The sequence below is a fragment of the Lynx rufus genome, unplaced genomic scaffold, assembly GCF_022079265.1.
Source record: "Lynx rufus isolate CCGP_SWC_20201006 ecotype Redwood Valley unplaced genomic scaffold, mLynRuf1.p SCAF_8, whole genome shotgun sequence".
Taxonomy (NCBI): Eukaryota; Metazoa; Chordata; class Mammalia; order Carnivora; family Felidae; genus Lynx; species Lynx rufus.
In genome coordinates this window covers 38562318-38583244 of record NW_025814896.1, presented here as the reverse complement: position 1 = coordinate 38583244, position 20927 = coordinate 38562318, and positions in this window count along the sequence as shown.

Below are 20927 nucleotides of genomic sequence, written 5' to 3'. Positions count from 1 at the left end.
TGAGCCTTTTTATGGACATATGTTGTCATTTCTCTTGGGTAAGTACCTGGGAGTGAAATTACTGGGTCATAAGGTAAACTTTATAAGAAATTGCCAAACAACTTCGAATAATGAATGTTCTACTTTATACTCCAATGAATAATATGCAAAGGTTCCATTTGCTTCACATCTTTGCAAGTATTTACTCTTCCAGTGTATCCCATGATGACTGGTTATTCTACCTCTCATTTTGATTTTTTCAGTTTCTCCCGCTCTAATTGATCCTACACAGTACTCCGAGGTTCACTGTCCTCAGGCTCAATTCTAGTGAAATAATACTCAACTCAAGTTCTTTCAATGACAAAAACATGGAATGTTAGGTTAGTCTGACACGGAAGGTTCTCTGTGATCTGACCCTTGCTTAAATTTTTAATTTTATCTCCTAATCTCTAATACACAAATTCCACACACCTCACATTCCAGCCAAACTAGCTGTAGCTGGCAGTTCCCCAAACCTGCTAGGTGATTTCTCCCTCTGATTTTCTTCACACTGTTCCCCACCCTCAAACCCTTCCCTGACATTCCTCATCCCCCACGCCTGCCCATTCCCCAGCACTCAGCTCACATTGTAACCTTTTATGACATCCAGTCCCCCAACCATGATATTGAACTTGAGAACCCTTTTAGAATTTGATTTTTTTTGCCTTTGTTTTAGGATGTTTCACTTTCACCTTTTATTATAGTTCATTTACTATATATCTTTGGGTTCCTTCCTGGTTGCAAGCTAGTTTGAAGCCAAGGATACATATCCTATTTCTTCTCTGTTTGCCATGGCCCTGAATCACTCTTCATGGAAAGACTGACTAAGCTGAATGAGCTCTAAGTGGAAATATGAGTGCTGTTTATGATCAGTGGTGGCCACTCCTTTTTAACTGAATTTTGTCTTGTCTGCTTATTTAAAACTAGTTATTTGGAGAGGCTATCAGACCTACTTACCAGATGCTGTTTGTATAAAAAGCGGCAGAAGTGACAAAAATGTGGGCTTTGGAGTCAGACAGACCTGTGTTTCTGCCTATCAACTGTGAGACTTTGACAAGTCACTGAATACTTTTGGAGTTTAAATTTTCTTTTTCTTTCTTTTCTTTTCTTTTCTTTTTTTTTTTTTTTTTTGGTGAGAATGATTGTGCTTCATTGTCTTGTTGTGACAATTAAATAAAGTAAGTTCTCCAAGCATGTTAGAGTTTTCTTCTTTTCTTTAATACAGAATGTTGATCCACAGATAAAACTTTAAAATTCTCCTTAATGATTGTTCTTTATGTAAAATTTAAAAGAGTTAGGAGGACATTCATTATGGCCCCATATTGGCAACAATGAACCAAACCTAAGGACCATGTAAGTTACATACCCACTTTCTAAAAAACCACTGGGACTGAGGTAACTGGGTGGCTCAATCGGTTAACTGTCAGATTCTTGATTTCAAGTCTCACAAAGGGTTCCGTGCTGACAGTGTGAAATCTGCTTGGAATTCTCTCTCTCCCTATCTCTCCATCCCTACCCACCGCCCCCCCCCACTCTCTGTCTCTCAAAATAATTAAATAAACTTAAAAAAAGTTAAAAACAAAACAAAACAAAAAACACTGGACCAGGCCCTGCCTCAGTTGAGCAAGAGGAGACACATGATCCCTACTGCCCAAGAGAGTCAGCCAATGCTCCTTCCCATCCTATTAAAGAATTGAGGAAAAAAAAAAAAAAAAGAATTGAGAGAAGTGTGGATTCATAAGAAGTGTGGGTATCAGCCTGGTGTAGCAAGTGTTCATGATAAAGATGCTTTCTCATGTCTAAAGACAAGTGATGGGATTTCTAAGAGAATCACACATAAAGACCAGGGATGCCTGCAAAAGGGAATGCTGGATCTCTTTCCCAGATAGGCAACTCCCAAGGCAAGCATACTTGCAATCTGCCCCATAGCCTAACTGAAGAGGGAGAGGGAAGACAAAGGGGCAGGATAGACAGCAAGGACGAATGGTGGAGATGCTCACACTTTCACAGTTAGGATGCAGAGTTTCCTATGGCATTACAGAAAAAAAGCCAGTTTTGCATCATCTAGTCAATTATCTACTAAAGACAGTTGTTCAAAGGCAAAGGCTCCTTACTGCAAGGTGTGTCGTTTTCCACCAGGAAAGGATGATAAGGGAATGTGGATGTGAGCCACTACATGAGCAAATTGTGTCGTAGGAAGAACCCCAGTTAGGCCTTCCAAAGATTTTGTGCATGCAAACTGTGAGTCAGTGTCAGAATCTCTTTCACTTGGGGGCATGTTGGTGGCCACTTTGGGGCAGCTCAGAGTCAGCAACAACCACAGAGAAACAACAAACATATCCAGTAAAAAGGCATTTACCATTCCCCCTGATCTCCTCTTCCTCACCCAACATCCGAGTAGCTAGAGACTAGAAAAAAGAGAACCAAGAGGGATTCCAGAGATGGACTGTGTCTTCCTATTCACCAAGTTCAAGATGCCGGAGCAGCAGGAAAGAGCAGACCACAGTCTCATCCATTCTGAAGATTCAACCTTTAGAGAGGGGGTAAAATGGGATTTAAATAGGCATTTAGATAAAAATATTAAAATGAATAGAATCTTGGTAATTGAAGGTAACTAGAAAATCATGGAATCTGCCCAAGAGATACCTAAGGGACTAGACGGGGAGCTGCAGCAGAGCTCCAAAGGAGAGGCACAGTGTGGAATCAGAAAAAATTTTCTTGTTTTTGTTCCACTCTGTTGAGATTTAATGAACTGGCCAACAGTGCATTCAAAATAATAAAATTTTCACAAATTACCCTTGTAAGTAGTCAGCAAGTTACACAAAATTTAAGAGGACATTTAGAAAAAAAAAGTTTTCATTATGATAAGTTGCCTGAATAGGACACATTTAAAATATTGATGTACTGAGGATAAATTTTACTGAGAAGAGATTTCATATGGACTTTTAGCAGGTTTTGTTTTTCTTTTAATCAGTTTTCTTCTCTTCTCTTCTTTCTCTTCTCTTCTCTTCTCTTCTCTTCTCTTCTCTTCTCTTTTCTTTTATTTATTTTGTGAAGCAGATTCTGCTAGTTGCCTCCCAACAGCCTTGATAATGGAGTCCATTTTGTTCAAGTCTGGGCAGTGTCACGCCCCCTGGGATAGATCTAACCAATCTAAACCAACCATAAGGTCTCTATTCCCTTTGCTGGTGATTGTTTCAGGAAAAGGCTGGCCAGTAAGCTGTGCCTACAACTGCTGGAAAATGTCCAGAAGAGGTTTATTTCAGGCCTCCCAAAAATCCACAAGAAAAGACACCTTCTCCCTTCCTTCCTTCTCTGTTGTGTGGCAAGGAGGTGGTTCTTGGAGCTACCACACGCATCTCATGTTCACAGGGAAAGGTTCTACTGATACTCTGTGGAGGGCAGGCTGCAAGTGGGAAAACATTTTCATCCACAAAGGCACCGAGCTGCAGGGCCACACTGTGAGTAGCCTTCATGCAGCTGGCTTGGAGACAGGTGGCCTCCCCTTTGTGGATCCAGGACATGGATGTCCTGCCTCTTGCGCAGGAAGCTCCAGCAGACACACTGGGCAAGGGGCCAGTGTCCTCCTGGGCCTGGGGGCCACGGTGGGAAAGAAAGACAGCTCCTCAGAGACTGGACACTGCTCTTAGCAGAGGCCCTTCTGAAGTTGCCAGAGCTCAAGGCAATCAGTTGTGATTTGCTAGTGCCCACAAGCCAAAGATTTTTGGTCTGCCCAGAATGAAGAAGGCCATGGTCTCATCCAGGAAGAGCATCCGGGGCACATGGCCACTGTGGTTTCTGTATCTACATCTGAGGGTCTTGAGGGCCTCAAAAGTTCTTCTGGTTAGAAAAAAGAAAGTTCAATGGGCCAGGAAAGTAGTGGCATGACTAAGCTTGGGCTGACATCTTGTGGTTGGGTGTGAAATAGGCATTTCAGGAAGAAATTCCCACAGACTGGGAAAGAGTGGGAAGATAGGGGGCCCTGAGAATAGCAAATATTAAGAAGCAATTAGCTGGGGGCTTATGGGTGGCTTAGTTGGTCAAGCCTCCAACTCTTGATTTCAGCTCAGGCCATGATTTCACGGTTCATGGGATCGAGCCCCACATTGGGTTCCACACCCACAGGGCTGAGGTTGCTTGGGATTCTCTCTTTCTCTGTCCCTCCTCTGCTCACACACTCTCTCTTTCTCTCTCAAAATAAATAAACATTTAAAAATTAAAAAAACCCAATTAACTAAAAAACAAAAAATTACCAAATGTTTTCTGATTTTATGATGATATTCTTTAACTGAATTTTAAAATATATCTATGAAAATGTAATATGCAGTATTATATATATATATATATTTGCTAACCTATATGGAAAATTATATATATATTTGCTAATATATATATTTGCTAATATATATATTTGCTAATCTATATATATATATATATATATTTGCTAATCTATATATATATATATATATCTGCTAATCTATATGGCAAATTAAGTATATATAATTTGCCATATAAATGGCACAGGTAGAAGTTATCCAAGAAAAGGTTAGTTCTGCATCCAGTTAATTTCTAGTACATGGGAGATCTTCTTTCCTTTACTGTTTGGTGGTCCATAATCTGAGCAGCCCGTAGATGCTGGTAGGTATTCCTGAGAACACTGAAGAATGTTAGGATGTTCCACAAACCCACCTATGCCCTGGTCACTTTATGTTCTAGGCTCAGGCTCAGGCTAAGTCCCTTCCGTCTGTCTCCTCCTGCACATCTCTGACATCTTTTCCACATTGTAGTTATTCCCTCTGGTCTGTTTTGCCAAAGAATGTGGACAAAGAGTCTCCCTCCTATCATAACTAATAAAAGGGCTGCAGATTAAACAGACTTTCCTGACACTTGAGATAACATAAGGGAACTGCAGTACACAAAAGGAAAACTTGAAAATAATACTCCAGCTTTTATTTTCCTGGAATTCACTACCTGCTTTTCCCCTGTGATTTCTCTACTGGCCGTAGCTCCTAGCTTAATGCCATGTAACCAAGTCCTGCCTTTTGCTCCCAAAAGGATCCAAAGGGTTTTTAATGTCATCTGAGTGAAAGACCCTGAGTCCTGCCTCTGGTTCCTGAGGATGCAAAGGCTCAATTCACATCATATTAATTTCTGCAGTGGTACATCCAGATCATGAGGATACCAGATGCTTTCTTGTTGAGGGCAGAGGAAAAAGGGGTGATTGATTCAATTCAATTCAACCCCCATTTCAGGTTTGGTATCTGGGAGGTGGCATGGGGGGTAGTTTTGGGATACTGGTCATGTTCTATTTCTTAATCTGTGAGCTGACTCCATGCTCATGTTTATTTTGTGAAAACCATGCAGCTGTACTTACTACATTTGCACATTTCATTATATATGTTATTCTTCACCAAAGAAACTTTGCTTGAAAATTCTAATACCTCTGCACATTTGCCAGGACATAAATATACAATGCAGCAGGTGGCACTTGTAAAAAGCATAAAAATCAGTTTTAGAGAAATAAAGATGCCACCTTTCCCCATACATTTGAGTGAGTGTAAGTGTAAGTAAATGTAAATGTAAGTAAATGTAAGTAAAAGTGTAAGTAAATCTGCTTTATGTGCTTTTGCTAAAGAAAGTGGGTCAAAAATCTACAAACATGGTAGACTTCTCAAAGACAATGGCAAGTGCCGCCATTAGGAAACACTCAGGCTAGTTCTATACTTAATACTCTCCAGAGTAGGAAGTTAATGTGGAACCAGTTTCAGGGGACATAAATTAAAGAAGAGATCTAGTTGTCATTATATCTGCATACTATCGTTATAGCTGTGTTAATAGTTATTGTTATGTTGATGTATTATCGGAAATACCACATACTTTTTAATATTCTTAAAAGTCATAAAGAACTTTAACTAGTATCTTCTCCAAATTGGCGGTAGCCTCATAATACATCCATGTATAGTGGGAAGGAGAAAAAAGAAAGGAGAAAGTGGGTCAAATTCATACCTTTCAGCATTTGCAACATGTCAGGTGAACCACATTATCTTTCAAGCTGCTTCCTCACCATCTGACCCGCCCACCCACCCCAGAGCCTGGCAATGAGAATAAAGAAAATGCTGCACACTGAAGTCCTCTGTAAACTTCCTTCACAGGGTAAATCTTGATGATTGCAGATCTGTCTTGAGAATGAAAGACCAAATGAGTCCATGTTCTGTAACCCTAATGGCAGCTTCAGATTTCCAGCACTTTGGTACCTTGCTAGATGGTCTCAAGGAAGCAGTGTTGGCAAAATTCGATTGCTGCACCCCTATGCCCGTAGGAGTATTATTTATAATAGCAAGACATGGGAACAACCTAGGTGTTCATCGATGGATGAATGGATAGAGATGTTGTGGTATATATATACAGTGGAATTTCATTCAGCCAGAAACCACAAGGAAATCATACCATTTGTGACAACAGAGAAAGACAAATACTGTATGATCTCATTTATATGTGGAATCTTCAAAAAAATCATAGGAAAAGAGATCAGACTTGTGGTTACCAGAGACAGAGGAGGGTGGGAGGAAGGGAATTGGAGAAAGGTTGTCAAAAGGTACAAAGTCCAGTTATAAGATCAATTAAGTACTAGCTATGCAGCACATACGATGACTGTAGCTAACACTGATATATAGGAGCTATATGTAGTTGAGAGAGTAAATCTTGAGAGTTCTCATCACAAGAAGAAAATTTGACTTCCTTCCCCACTTTAAAAGAAGTATCAGATGCCTCCTCCAAAAGCCTTCATAGGATGAACATACTTATTCTTGGATAACAGCATATCTTGCAAGATCTTTTCTCCTCTTTTTACTGTCGCTATATGAGAAGATGGATGTTAGCTGAACTTATTGAGGTAATCATTTCACAATATGTAAATTAAACCATTATGCTCTATGCCTTAAACTTATACAGTGATGTATGTCAATTATTTCTCAATAAAATGGGGAAAATGTAAAAATTCAACTAGCCTTTGATTAATGGTGCTTAATAATCTGCCACATGAAGTGATGTGTGTGTGTGTGTGTGTATATATATATATATATATATATATATATATATAGCTTGTGCTGCCTGGAAGTTAATTGTTCTGTGGGGTATGATACAAAGTGGGAGTAGGATAATTCTATTCTTACATTCAGCTCTGCACCACTGCAGATGATGTGTCAGTACCCACCCCCCACACACACACACTTCTTTCTCTGCCACTGCTTCGGTGCACATACGTGACCTCTAACTACCAGTTCCTGTGACATTGTGCTAGGGGGTGTTCTCTGGTGAGTGAGGCTGACTCACTTTTCGTGTGTCTCTATACTTTTCTACACATATATTCATTCCCAAAAATATCCAGTATTGTCCAGACTTACAATCTACATGTCACTGGTATCACAATTTAGGTGTTTTTTGTTTTATTTTGTTTTTGTTGTTGTTATTTTTTTCCAAATCATTTTACTTCAATCAGTGTTATATTTTTGAGTTGCATCCATATGGATACATATAGCTGTATAATATTCCATTGTATGCATATAGTATATGTTTATCAATTCTATTTTTTTATTATTTAGGTTATTTCCAACTTTGTTTTTTTGTTTTGTTTTTTGTTGTTACAAACAATATTTTTGTGAACCTCATACACGTGTCTCCTTGTGGATGTGTGCAAGAGTTTCTTTAGAGTGGTATCTAATCATAACAACATTGATAGTAAGACCTGAGGGGGCACCTGGGCAGCTCAGTAGGTTAAGTGTCCAACTTCAGCTCAGGTCATGATCTCGCGGTTCACGGGTTGGAGCCCCAAGTCCGGTTCTGTGCTAACAGCTCAGAGCCTGGAGCCTGCTTCGGATTCTGTATCTCCCTCTCTGTCTCTGCTCCTCCCCCCACCTCTCTCTCAAATATAAATAAACATTAAAAGAAGAAAAGTAAAAACCTGCAACTTACTGAGAGCTAAAGATATAACTTCTAAACATTTCAGATGTATTAAATCTTTCCATTCTCACTTCAAATAATATTTAGATAATATACTCAGATAATTATTATCCTCATTTTATGCATACAGAAAATGTAAGTGGGCAGTTGATGGGTCATGTGCTAAATTTTCGATTTTACCAGATATAGCAAATTATCCTTCAAAATGTTATAACAATTTCCATTTCCATTAGAGGTATATGTAAGTTTTTATTGGTCTATATTGTTGCAGCACTTAAAAACATCAGACTTTCAAAAATCTTGATAGAGTTAAAAATGTATATTTATGTGTTATTTGTGTCAATGGCTCAGATGAGAAAGAGAGAGATCAAAGTAAATCCTGTCTTAAGAGTATGGATAGTAAGGAGACCACAGAAGTTAGGAGTTTGAGAACACAGTAAAATGCCCCAAGGAGAGTCAAACGCTACTGATTGCTAGCACATGCATCTCCAAAAGGTGGAGCATACACTAGTATTGGCTTTGTTTTCCCAACACTCACAGGCGTACAAAGGGGAAAGTCTCAACTGAAAATCAGAGTATAGAAAATCTCATCTCTAACTTTCAATTCTCTCTTGGCTTGAATATTATAACTTTACAGTGAGTGATGTATCCTGAACACCCCACACTCTTTTTTACTTGTGAATGTTTCAAATAGCACCAAAAAAAATCAGTACCTTTGTTTAAAAAACCTAAAATATTCACTTCTCCCCAGAATTGGTTAATTTTTTTATATCTCCTGCAAAAGGAAAGGATGTTTATTATGTATGTTTGATTGACGGAAAGATAAACTCAAATTATGAACATAAGGAGATTAAGGATCTTTAAAATTATGGTCAAAAGCAGATAAAAATAAAACTTTTTGGCTCATGGAGGTTGTGGGAAATGCCATTTTCCATGAACACACTTACATTTACACTTTAAGTGCACCGAGACCTAAAATCCCACCAAATGGAAAATTCCCACCATTGGGAAGTGGGCTTCTTACCACATGGGCCGCTGATTCCCTCCTCATCAAAGGGACCCTTTGTATTTAGCAGATTTCAGAAACTCTAGTATTTTGGTGAGGGGGGCTATGCAAACATACTTGACTGAGTAAAAGTGTAAGATACGTTTTGCAAAGAAATAAAAGTTCAGGCCATAAAATTTAGGATATGCTCACAGCAGCAAAAACAAAAACAAAAACAAAAGCAAAAACAAAAAAAAAACACTACATTTTAGACACACAGTCCATGTTTGTGTGGCAAACGCCTTTCCCCACAGAAACTTAGAAGTACTATCACCTCCAAAAAACGGTAGTCCCTCCTCCTCAAAGGGAGCATTTCAGAACTCTAAAACTTCTGATTCTCTATTGATTTGTACAGAACAAGCTTTATGAGGCCACGAACCACCCCTCTGATTAGGCATTTCCGGAGAGAATACTAAAGTAACAATACAAGTTTCCTTCTTTTTCTTCTCAGTCCCACCCATCTTTAAAAGGTCTCTACATTCTTCAAAAACCAACCTGGATTATTTAGTAGAAAACATGTGAAAAATAAATATCTCTTCCTAGCATTCCAGTTAGAAAGAGAGAAAAGAGTATAATAGAATATATATATATATATATATATATATTAGAATTATATATAAAACAGTCTTAAACACCAAGAATTATATATATATATGTAATATATATATATATATATATATATATATATATATATAATAGAAAGGGTATAATGTCACTATTATCCACCAAATTCCCTCCCTCAGGGATGGAATGTCTTCTCTTCCTCTTGCTTAGAACTAAAATAAATATATATGTCATGGTGGAATCTTGGTTATGAGGGATTGGTTTCTAAGTGATTTAGTGATAATAAGCCAGTCCTTATTCTTCTATGAAATTACTTGAAGGTAGATGGAGTCTGCAATGATATTTTTTAAAAAAAGATTCTTGTTTTAAAAAACACTACCCTTTGTGTTTTGATTTAGACACAGTGTGTCTATTCTCCATTAGATCTATTCCTGAGCTGTCCTAAGGTATCTGAGATCTCAAACTATATACAACACATGATTCCCCAAGAGCCCATCCCACTAAAGAACATTCTAATTAGCAAGCTTTCTGGTAATGAAGTACTCAGAAGCCAATGTTTCTGCAAGTATTATTAGTGGACATTCATAGGATTAATAATGGCAAGACAGTTTACCTGATGCAACTTATAACACCTGAGTGTAAATAAAAGTTCAGTGAAGCTAGTCATTTTGATTTATTTTGATTTTTTATTGTGTCCCTCCCCACCCAACCCCCCCCCCCCCCCACTGCCTAACCTCAACCCACAGCCATTGTGTACATTTTAAGCATAATTCATTGTCCATTGGTGATTGGTGTCTGGGCTCTTTATGCTATGGACACCCACCATCGAATGCCTGTGGCAATATTTTCTTTAACATTTAAAGTTCCAGAGGGCCAGGATTACATTGAAAGCACTCATCACAGCCACTCATTCATCTAACAGACATTTAGTGAGTGCTTACTATATGCCTAGGACTGTACTATACCATGACTTAACCCTTGTCAACTGAGTCTTTATTAAACTACATCAGTAAGAGATGATGCCTAGACCAGGACTGAAAGACAAAAGAGTAATAATGAATAGAGAAGAGTAATAATGCTCTGAAAGACCTTTGATGCTAAGAGCTTTGGGTCCTCTGTCTACCTGACCTACTTCATTCTGCCTTCTGTATTTTTAAATATTTTTCTCCAAAGCCTGGAGCCTTTGACAATAACCTATAATATGGAGAAAGATATTAAATAATATGAGGACACACTGTTAGCAATAAAGAGTGAGAAACAGTTCTCACTGATAACAGCTTCTTTTTTCACTCAACATTAGTTAAGGGACTGGTTTAAAAAACAGTCTTAAACACCAAGACTTAATTGCTCAAGTCCATAAAAATCCAGAAGAGTTAACATGGAGCTTGGAGGAGAATTTCCAATGTGTGACAGGCTCTGCCAGCGCTGAAGCCTCGTCACATAACCACAAGTGGGATTTCTGAAGTGGAAAGTTGCCTTTGGAAAAATTTCTGCAGTCGTGGTAAATATTTGCTTGTTTGCTTTCCTCCATTAGCTCAAATCCCCCTCAGTACGAATGGCAGGAGAAAGGAAGATTTTGGCAAACAAGAATGTGGGGATTGTAATGGATCATTCAGTTCAGGGGTCTGTGAACTTTCTGTATAGGTGCAGATAGTAATATCATTGGTTTTGTAGGTCATATGGTTTCTATGGCAACTACTAGCCTTGACCATTGTAGCTTGAAAACATTCATAGATGGTACACACACAAATGGGCATGGCTGTGTTCCAATAGAAGTTTATTTCATAAAAAAGCACAGGGCCAGATCCTGCCTGCCAGCAGTGGTTCTGACTACTAATCTAGTTGGATCCTTCGTTTTTTTAATAAAAAGGAGCACTAATGTGCCAGCAAGGCCCATGTTCTTGGCATGGTCTAGAGGGAGTTAAGACCCAAAGAGCAAGAAAAAAAATGATGGAGAATAGTAGCATTTACTAAAATTAAAACATTCTAAAACTATACATTTTATATGAACTCATACAAAATGAAAGACAAAATAAACATGTAATGATTTCCTTTGGGCGAGCTTAGGAACAAAGGGAGTGGGAATTTGGAATAAATAAATAAAATGAGGAAAATAGACTTTGAGGGGTGAATGATTATGCTGTGCTTTGAACAGAGCTTCTGGTTGACACAAGCCCTGCAGCTGAGGCCCCACTAAGAAAAGATACACTCAAAATAATACAAAAACAATACAAATTTTCATCTTGATTTCAACCCAAAGAAACACAGCCATATAAAAATACGCCCTGAATGTAGAAGATCATGATTTACCATGAATATAATATGATATAGCCTCATGGTATTGAATAGCAAATATTGAAAGCACCATGCAGGATGCCATAGTATAATTTGTACAAGCTATGGAAATGAACTAAACATCACTTCTAGAAGCTCCCCATCTTTTGGGAAAAACCAATGCCTAAATGAGTATTATTGAAAGTGTGGTTTGTGGAACACTGGTGACCAGAAAATTTTTACTGCAGATGTGGGATGCTACATGTACAACAGTTGAGAACAAGTTTTTTTTTTTTTTTTTTTTAATGTTATTTGTTTTTGAGAGAGAGAGAGAGACAGGTTGTGAGCAGGGGAGGGTCAGAGAGACAGAATCTGATGAAGGCTCCAGGCACTGAGCTGTCAGCACAGAGCCTGATGCAGGGCTTGAACTCATGAATCATGAGATCATGACCTGAGCTGAAGTTGGACGCTTAACTGACTGAGCCTCCCAGACACCTTGAGAACAAATGTTTCAAAACTTTCATAGCAATCTGTACCACAGCATCTAGGTGGACTTGTCTTACTGCACCAGCTATAGATTAAGTCAGGTGTCATCGAACTCATGTGATGAGACACAATGGCAGAAGTCACATAATCATTGAACTCTGTAGGTCCCCATTCTGGAAAATTGTCCAGATTAAGGAGTTTGTGATGGATTGTAAATCGAGTACTATTTTTTTCATTGAAAGAGTCTTGTGATAAAAAAAAAAAAAATCCAGTTGAACTGAATAATGTGCTAAGAAAAATAGTAAATATAGAAATTTCATAAAGGCTAATAAGTCAAGATATTTTTCTTTTGAAGATAGTAATGTTGAAGCTGGTCATAAGCAACTGTTAATGTATGTGGGGGCACGTGGTTACTGAGGGGAAAGTTTGGTGGAGAATGTTTGAACTGCGGAATGAACTCTGTTTCTGCAAGGCAAGCAGCCAGTTTGTTACTTTAAGGATGAAATGGGACAGTCTTGCTTATTTGTCTAATACTCTGGGCATTTTAATGATCTTAACACTGCCTTGCAATGGAAAAGTTCAACATGTCTTTCTATTGTGGATAAGACCAAAGGACAAAAGCCCAAATCAGAAACTTGGAAGAATAGGGTTTCTAAAGCAGATTAGTTCCATGATTTAACAGTAATTACAAGACAACTTCAACAACAAGAACCTTGTTAGTTCTTCTATGTTTGTCTTTGGCTGCTACTGGTGCTGGCCCCTGGGGACACAGGAACATTGAGGCTCCTTCAGCCACAACTTTGTTTCAGTATTAGACTCCTACTTCCTGTTCTCTACATCACTCCTGCCGTGATTCCCAGAACTCAGAGCCTCACCTCCCTTTGTCCAAGCCCCCCAGGTTTCTCCTCAAGACCAGACTGTTCACCTTGAGGCTCTGTTTCTCCCTGTATCTGCACATCTGGGATGTCAACACTTATTTATTTATTTATTTATTTATCTATCTATTTATTTATTTATTTAAATGTTTATTTATTTTGAGAGAGAGAAAAAAAACCTGTACATGTGCACACATGTGCACGAGCAGGGGAGGGGCAGAGAGAGAGGGAAAGAGAAAATTCCAAGCAGCACTGACAGCACAGAGCCCAATGTGGGGCTCTATCTCACAAACTGTGAGATCATGACCTGAGCCAAAATCAAGTGTCAGACACCTAACCAACTGAGCCACTCAGGTGTCCCTGGGCTGTCAGCTCTTGGTCTGCCAACAGAATTGAAAGTGGAGTGGACTTAGCATGGGCAGCCAAGGAAGCTGAGTCTTGTTTTTGTCATCATGGAAATCCCAGCAGTGTGCACTGGAAGGTGCTTCAAAAGGATGGGGCCAAATGCTTCTGGGCAAAGTCAGAGCTGCTGGCCACCCCAAGTCTGCTCCAAGCCAGTACCCTTCTTGGCTTCTCAGGGCCAGCTCACTCCTGTGTCCTGGGAGGGAGCCCCTACTATTGGCTCCTAAAAACTTGGGGCATATAGCTCCATGATGGACAGATGGAGGCAAGGCAGGTGAGAGGGAAGCAAGGCTGGAAGGAGACAGGAGTGTTGCTGAGTGTGGTTCTCTGGAGCAGGGGCAGCTCTCAGGACTTCCTAGGATGGAAGCATGAGTCAGGTAGAGGGAACATTGGATCACAAAGGTCTCATTGCTACCCACTCAGAACAGGGTCCTGGATTGCCCAGCCAGGCAAAGGGGGTGGATATAAGGCAGATTTCCAGGGCCTGAGACTGGCAGAGAGAGGCTGGACATGAAAGGATTGCACTCAGGCTCCTGCTCCTCCTCCTGGCTCTTGTCATTACAAGCTCCTTCACATGGTACTCTCTCCAGGCCCCCCTCATACCTGTGTTCTCTCCTATAGTCTACAGCTTTGCTCACTCTCTCTCTGCCAGCCTCTACTCTTGGTTCCCTGCTTCCACCATCCCACACTTGGAGTTCCCAAAACTTTGATGCTAGCATCTTTGGCTTACTAGCTGATCTTCTGGGCATTCCATCTACTTGGGGTCCTCAAAGCAGCTTTGAAGTCTAGATGACTATGATGACAATTTGAGCTTTCTGGATCACTATGCAGATGGGAAATGCATCCTATCAGAGGAGAGAATTAAATCTTCTTGCAAGGTCCTTTTGAAGATGGGGCTAGGGAAGACATAGGTCACCTAGGAGCAGTAGGTATGGGTACCACAAAGACACTACTGTTTGTAAATTCCTACAGAGGCCACAGAGGCTGCTAGGGAGAAGGCTTCAAAATATGGCCTATGTCCTGGAATAGTTTACCCTGGTGAAGCCTCTGGTCCCCAGGATGATAAACAGCATTCAGTGGAAGAAGATGTCTTGCTGGCCTCTCTTCAATCACTAGGAGAAACTAGTGCCATATAACCTTGAAAACTCACAAACTGACGACACAAGAGGACCCTCTCTGAAGACAGCAGAGCCCAATGTAGATAAGGGACATTACTCAGAGGAGGGAAACAGTGGCCATTGGAACATGCACAGATAGGTCTTACAGTGGAAGAGTTTTAGACTCACATAATTACTATATGACAGATCTGATCTTTAGAAGGAGAAGATAAATCTCTCAAAAACAGACTGATATGATGAACAACTTCTACAGAAAAATCCAAGTAATTTTTTAACAGTACCAGATTATAATATTTTTATAAGAATTCTGCATGATGCTTTAAAAATTATGAGTAAAAACGAAAGAAAAGTTAAATAAGCAAAATGGAAGATGTAAAACAGTACAATAACAAAATTCAAGAATTAGAAAAGAAATTACGCTGTAAATTACACATTGGTACTTTTAATTAAAAAGTCTGTGCCATTTTAATTATAGCCTGGACTGCAGAAAGAGCTCCTCATGTAGAGACAATGAGAATGACCATTTGAGAGAGGTCCTTAGAAAATAAGCCATTAGAGGGGTACCTGTGTGAGTCAGTTGATTGAATGTTCGACTCTTGATTTTAGCTCAGGTCATGATCTCATGGTTCCTGAGTTTCACTGACAGTGCAGAGCCTGCTTGGGATACTCTGTCTCCCTCTCTCTCTCTGCTCCTCTCTTGCTAGAGAATATATGCATGCATGTTCTCTCTCTCTCAAAATAAATAAATAAACATTTAAAAAAAAAAAAACATTAGATGGCTCAGCTTTGACGGTCAATTTCAGAAACATGTTCACCAGATGTTTTCACCAAAAAGGCATGCAAGCCAGGGGGGAGCTCTTTCGCCCTCACATAGATATCAAGGAAGTTCTCTGCCTTGCATCAAAAATGTCCCAACTTTCAAGGACTTCCTGTTCTGAAAAAGGAGGATTTGGGCTTTTACCTGAGGAAAGGCCTACAACTAGTCCTAGTGAGTCATCAAAAGGGACCAGTAAATTAATGACCTGAAGTAGACTGTGATGAATCATATTTTAAACCTTAGAGCAGTCATTTAAAAATAACACAAAACTAGTAAGAAATAATCAACACAGGAATTGTAATGTTAGCTGAAAAGCATTCGACACCAAAGAAAGCAGTCAATAGGTATGAAGAATAAAAATGACAGGAGACATATAGAAAACAAATAAAAAATCACAGACACAAATGCAATCACATCACATTTTATATCACATTAAATATACATGGTCTAAATACCCCAATCATAAGGCAAATATTCTCAAGCTGGATAAGAAAGCATGGTTGGACTATAGATGTTTTCAAAAGACACACCTTAAATTTAAAGACACAGAGAGACTGAAAATAAAAGAAAAAAAAAAGATATGTAAACAGTAACCAAAAGAGAGGTGGAATGACTATATCAATAAAATAGATGTTAAGAAATAGTATTGGAGAGAGAAACATCTGAAGGATAAAAATTGAACACATCAGGAATATACATTATAAATGTATACATATGTAATAACAATTCTGTAATACATTGAAGCAAACACTGCTAGAATTGAAAAGAGCAATAGAAAATTCAATAGCTATAGTTGGATAATTCAAGACCCCATTCTGAATAATTGCTAGAGCAACTGGACAGAAAATTAGCAAAGAAATGGAAGACCTGAACAACACTATCAATTAACTTGAGATATATGGAATACTCCACTCAACGATTACAGAATACAGATTATTTTCCAATACACATGTAACATTCTCTGTGATATACCATATGCTAAGCCATAAAATAACACTAAATTTTAAATGATCTAAATCAAAGCATATTCTCCAACTAAGCCAGATTTGGTATGCTTAAAAACTATTTTCCCATATAAATTGAATGTCAGAACAGTAATTTTGTTTGTTCAAGATCAGGGTGAAATGTCCTATGATTTAAACTTTATAAATTTCCTATATTGGATTTATGAGTTACATAAGTTACCACTGTTTACATAACCAGTTTAAAATAAAAAATTATGTGTATAAATTTAAGTTTGTGTATATACATAGTGAAATGAAATGATAATAATGGGTGCCTTTTTAATGTTTTAAATTTAATTAAATTTTATAAAGCCACAGATTTAATGTGTTAACTAATTTGTAATTTCCCAATCCTTATCTAAAGATCTTAGATAAATGAGTCAATTAATTAAGTTTTGATAGCCAAGAAAGTTTATTATTATTATTATTATTAAAGATAGAGCAAGCAGGGAAGGGGCAGAGAGAGAGTGAGAGAATCTTAAGCATGACCTGGGGATCATAACCTGAGCTAAAATCAAGAATCAGATGCTACCCAGGGACCCTGAAAGCCAGGAAAGTTTCTAAAAGCAGAAAAAAAAACACTTACTAATAAACATAAATTCTACTCTTACTATTTTAAATTGTAATCGATTAACAACAAATATACAATTGTCTTCGGATGACATCTATCTTCTCCAAATTATACAGCTAGAAATAAATATGTTTGTTTATACATGTGTGAGAATCCATCCACTTCAATTGTTAAAATGATGTTTTTATAAGGAAAAAATAGTGACATAATACTTGTTTTTTGTCCTGTAGTTCTTTCTTGTGCTGGTTATTTGATTAAAGATGACTTTAATATAAATGGTTAATTATATAAGATATAAATATAATATGCATAAAATAAAATATGGGAATTTCTGCTTAAGAAATTTATAATAGTTTATTCTCAGGATAAATTTAATATATCTACATTGTTTAATATAGTGATAAATTAATTATATCTAAAGGCTACAGGTAAAAGCTTAAATAATTACCTCTTTATATATCTGTATATCCCTAAGTATATACATATAGTAGTACAGTAATAAATCTTTCACCCTAAATTATTACATAAATAATGTAAAACAGAAATAAAATTCTATGCTTAGATTGTGGAGTTTGCTTTTGTAACTTAATTATTCTGTTAAATATTGGTGCCTTTTTACACTTCAATCAGTTTTTAAAAACTCCTTGGTTTTTTCCCCTTAATTTTGTTTTTATAATTGTTATTTATTGTGTTTTTATGATGTTCTAAAATTATTTCTGATTTTAGATAGTTATAATTTATATTGCCTTTGGTGCTATCAGTCTTTATTTTGTCCTTCCAAAATTCACAATAGTAATTTGCTCTTTTACTGTACAAAAAAAGAGGAAATAGGATAAATTAAGTTTGTTAAAATTCTTCAGGCCTTAATGAATTCAGAACTACAATGACAGACTTTGTCCTCCAACCTTGGTGTTTAAAAACAAAACAAAACCAAACCCCACAAAACCAGAAAAATCCAAAAGAGAGCTGATCTTCCTGGATGAATTGTATATAAGTAGAATCTATCAATAGAAATATCTTTTAATAATTATACACTCTCCAAGTTACAAGAAGTAGGCTTATGTTTAAAGCTAAGTACCAGAACAGTAACTATCACAAATTTCTACTCCAGGATTCTAGATTCACAAATCCCTTTGTGTCCATGAAAATTCGGAACAAGTGGTAGGAGTACTCACTTGATTTATGTGAGAATCACAAGGGACCTCCTGCTTATCTCAGTGTTTTGTGAGAACCAGTGGCCAAGCCATAACTGACTTGTTTAATACGTCCAATAGCAAAACCTGTGAAAACTTCCATTGCAGGGTCTCCACTACATTTAATGAGTTCTCATCCTATACTCTTTTTTTTTTTTTTACATTTTAAAAACTTTATCATGCTTTAGAAGATATAAAAATACAAAACATTTGCATTTTTTTTAAGTTAAAAGGTTTTAACACTGGCTACATTTTCAACATTTTCCTTTAGATAGATTTCTCTAAGATTTAATAGACTGAAGTCAGACCTCATACTAGCTTTACCAATTTTTCAAAAACAAAGAAGAGTCCATGAGAAAACAGTTACATAGGTTATATATTTACTGCTCCTAACATATCCAATTATGGCAAGCCTTGGAACCAAGCATTCATAGGCAAGCCAAGTCATGCTGTGATTTGATGGCCCCATCACCATTCTTTGCACTAAACTCTGGAAGAAGGCAACATGTCAACCCCTTTAGTGATTTCCCAGTGGTAACTTCTACAGATGCCTACTAGTAGCACCTGGCCCTAGAAACTCTTGCTCCTGGAATCAAGAGGTCATGAGGCAAAAGCCAGTGTGGTAGGGCCCAGGCCCACATGGCCTTGGGGCAGTTGCAAGTGAACAGTTCACATAATCATCAGGAGTAACTTGTTTTGGTTCTCAAACATTTTTAGTACTCAAATAGTGATAGTAATATTAGTCCCTTAACTGTAAGCCCCCCAAACAAAACTAATGAAGTTCTCAAAACAGTTTCAAAATTGTTGCTGTACTTGAAATAAGTTACAATATAAAAAAAAAAAAGTCCATGGAATAACTTAAAGACCCACACTGTTTTTACTAGAATGTGTCGATGCTTAGTTGATGAAAAGAGCAACTTTAGGATTTCCAGAAATAACAACATAATCCCATGGTAGTCTGAATTCCAATCAGCCAATTCTTAAAGTTTTCCATAGAAACATTTTTTAAAGTTTATTTATTTTGAGAGAGAAAGAGAAAGAGAGCAGGGGAGGGACAGAGAGAAGGAGAGACAGAATCCCAAGCAGGCTCCACGCTATCAGCAAGGAGCCTGATGCAGGGTTCGAACTCACCATCTGTGAGATCATGATCTGAGCTGAGAGCAAGAGTCAGACATTTGACTGAGCCACCCAGATGCCCCTCCATAGAAACTTTTTTAAAGAGAAACACTGAATATTTATGGTACAAGTACAACAGTTTTAAAAGAACAGCATTTGGGATACCATGCTTATGAATTCTAATCAATACAATTCCCAAAGTATGGCTAAGAGTTAACAAGAAGCACAATCATCGGAGAAACCACAAGTAGCAGTCGGCCATTACTAACTACATTATTGTAGGCATGCCACCAGCTCAGAGCAGCCTTTGGTTGAGAGCCTGTGCTGGTCTGGCTGAAGATGCTCCTGTACCTGCACCAAAGTGCTTGGACAACAGAGAAGTCTTAGTCACTCTTAGAAGCTACCCATGAAGTCTGGACCAGGTGCTGGTTACTACTCACAGTCTAGCACCTGAAGGCATTCATCAATTATCTTATGAGTACTTCACATGGACACAGAAACCCAGCTCTTTGAAAGTAAGTCTCTTAGCCTTTTTAATTTTGTTCTTTAAGATAACATAATATTGATCCAATGATAGAGGCACAAATTTCTTTTTCTCTCTCCGGTGTCAACGGTAATTAAACACATGGATGACATCCTGTACCCACTGAGAGCCTCTCATTTTTTGGAGGCCAATTGAATACAGGCCATTAACACATGCCCCAAATGTTTTGCAAAGAACTTGGTATAAAAGAACCAAAGGGTTCACACCTATCTGATAGCCATGACCACTTACTGTGCCCTTCAAAGGTCTCTATCCACTGCTGCCTCACTTTAAATACAAACACCCTCCTTTCTTTACCTGAAGAAAGAGAACCCAATAATTACATAACATCATTTTGGGAGCTATCTACCATCAGTATGGATATTCTAGATGAGATAACTCTGACTTTCTTGTCATTTTATAGGCTCATACTTATTAAAAACAAAAAAAAAAACCTAAACAATTTCAAAGCTGGGTATGGCATCAGAAACTTGAATTTGCCTTTGACATATAAGCTTCACCCAGAAATTAAATTATTTCCAGATGGCTAAATTAATGGCTGTTTCCTGGACTTGTCAGCTGACAGAACATAAAGAAGTAGATATTTATACTGATAGTGAGTATATTTTTGATTAGTTCATGATTTTGAAATGCTTTAGGAATGAAGAGATGTCCTGGCCACTATAGGATAGTGAATTGAAAATATTCAGATGTTTTGCTCTTATCTAAAGTTATAAGACATAATGAAAGTAGAGTTTTGTGGAAATGCTTTATAATATTATCCACAAGAGCAAAAGGTATTACTGAGGCTGCTTCCGGATTTGTCCCACCTGTTGATGATACAACCCCCAAAAGACTGTGAAGGTGGGACATGGGTATGGTTGAGGCTTTTCCTTCTGGAAAGCTATGGCAGTAATGACAGGGGAAAATTATTGCTTGATTTTGCATTTTTGACTTGGAGA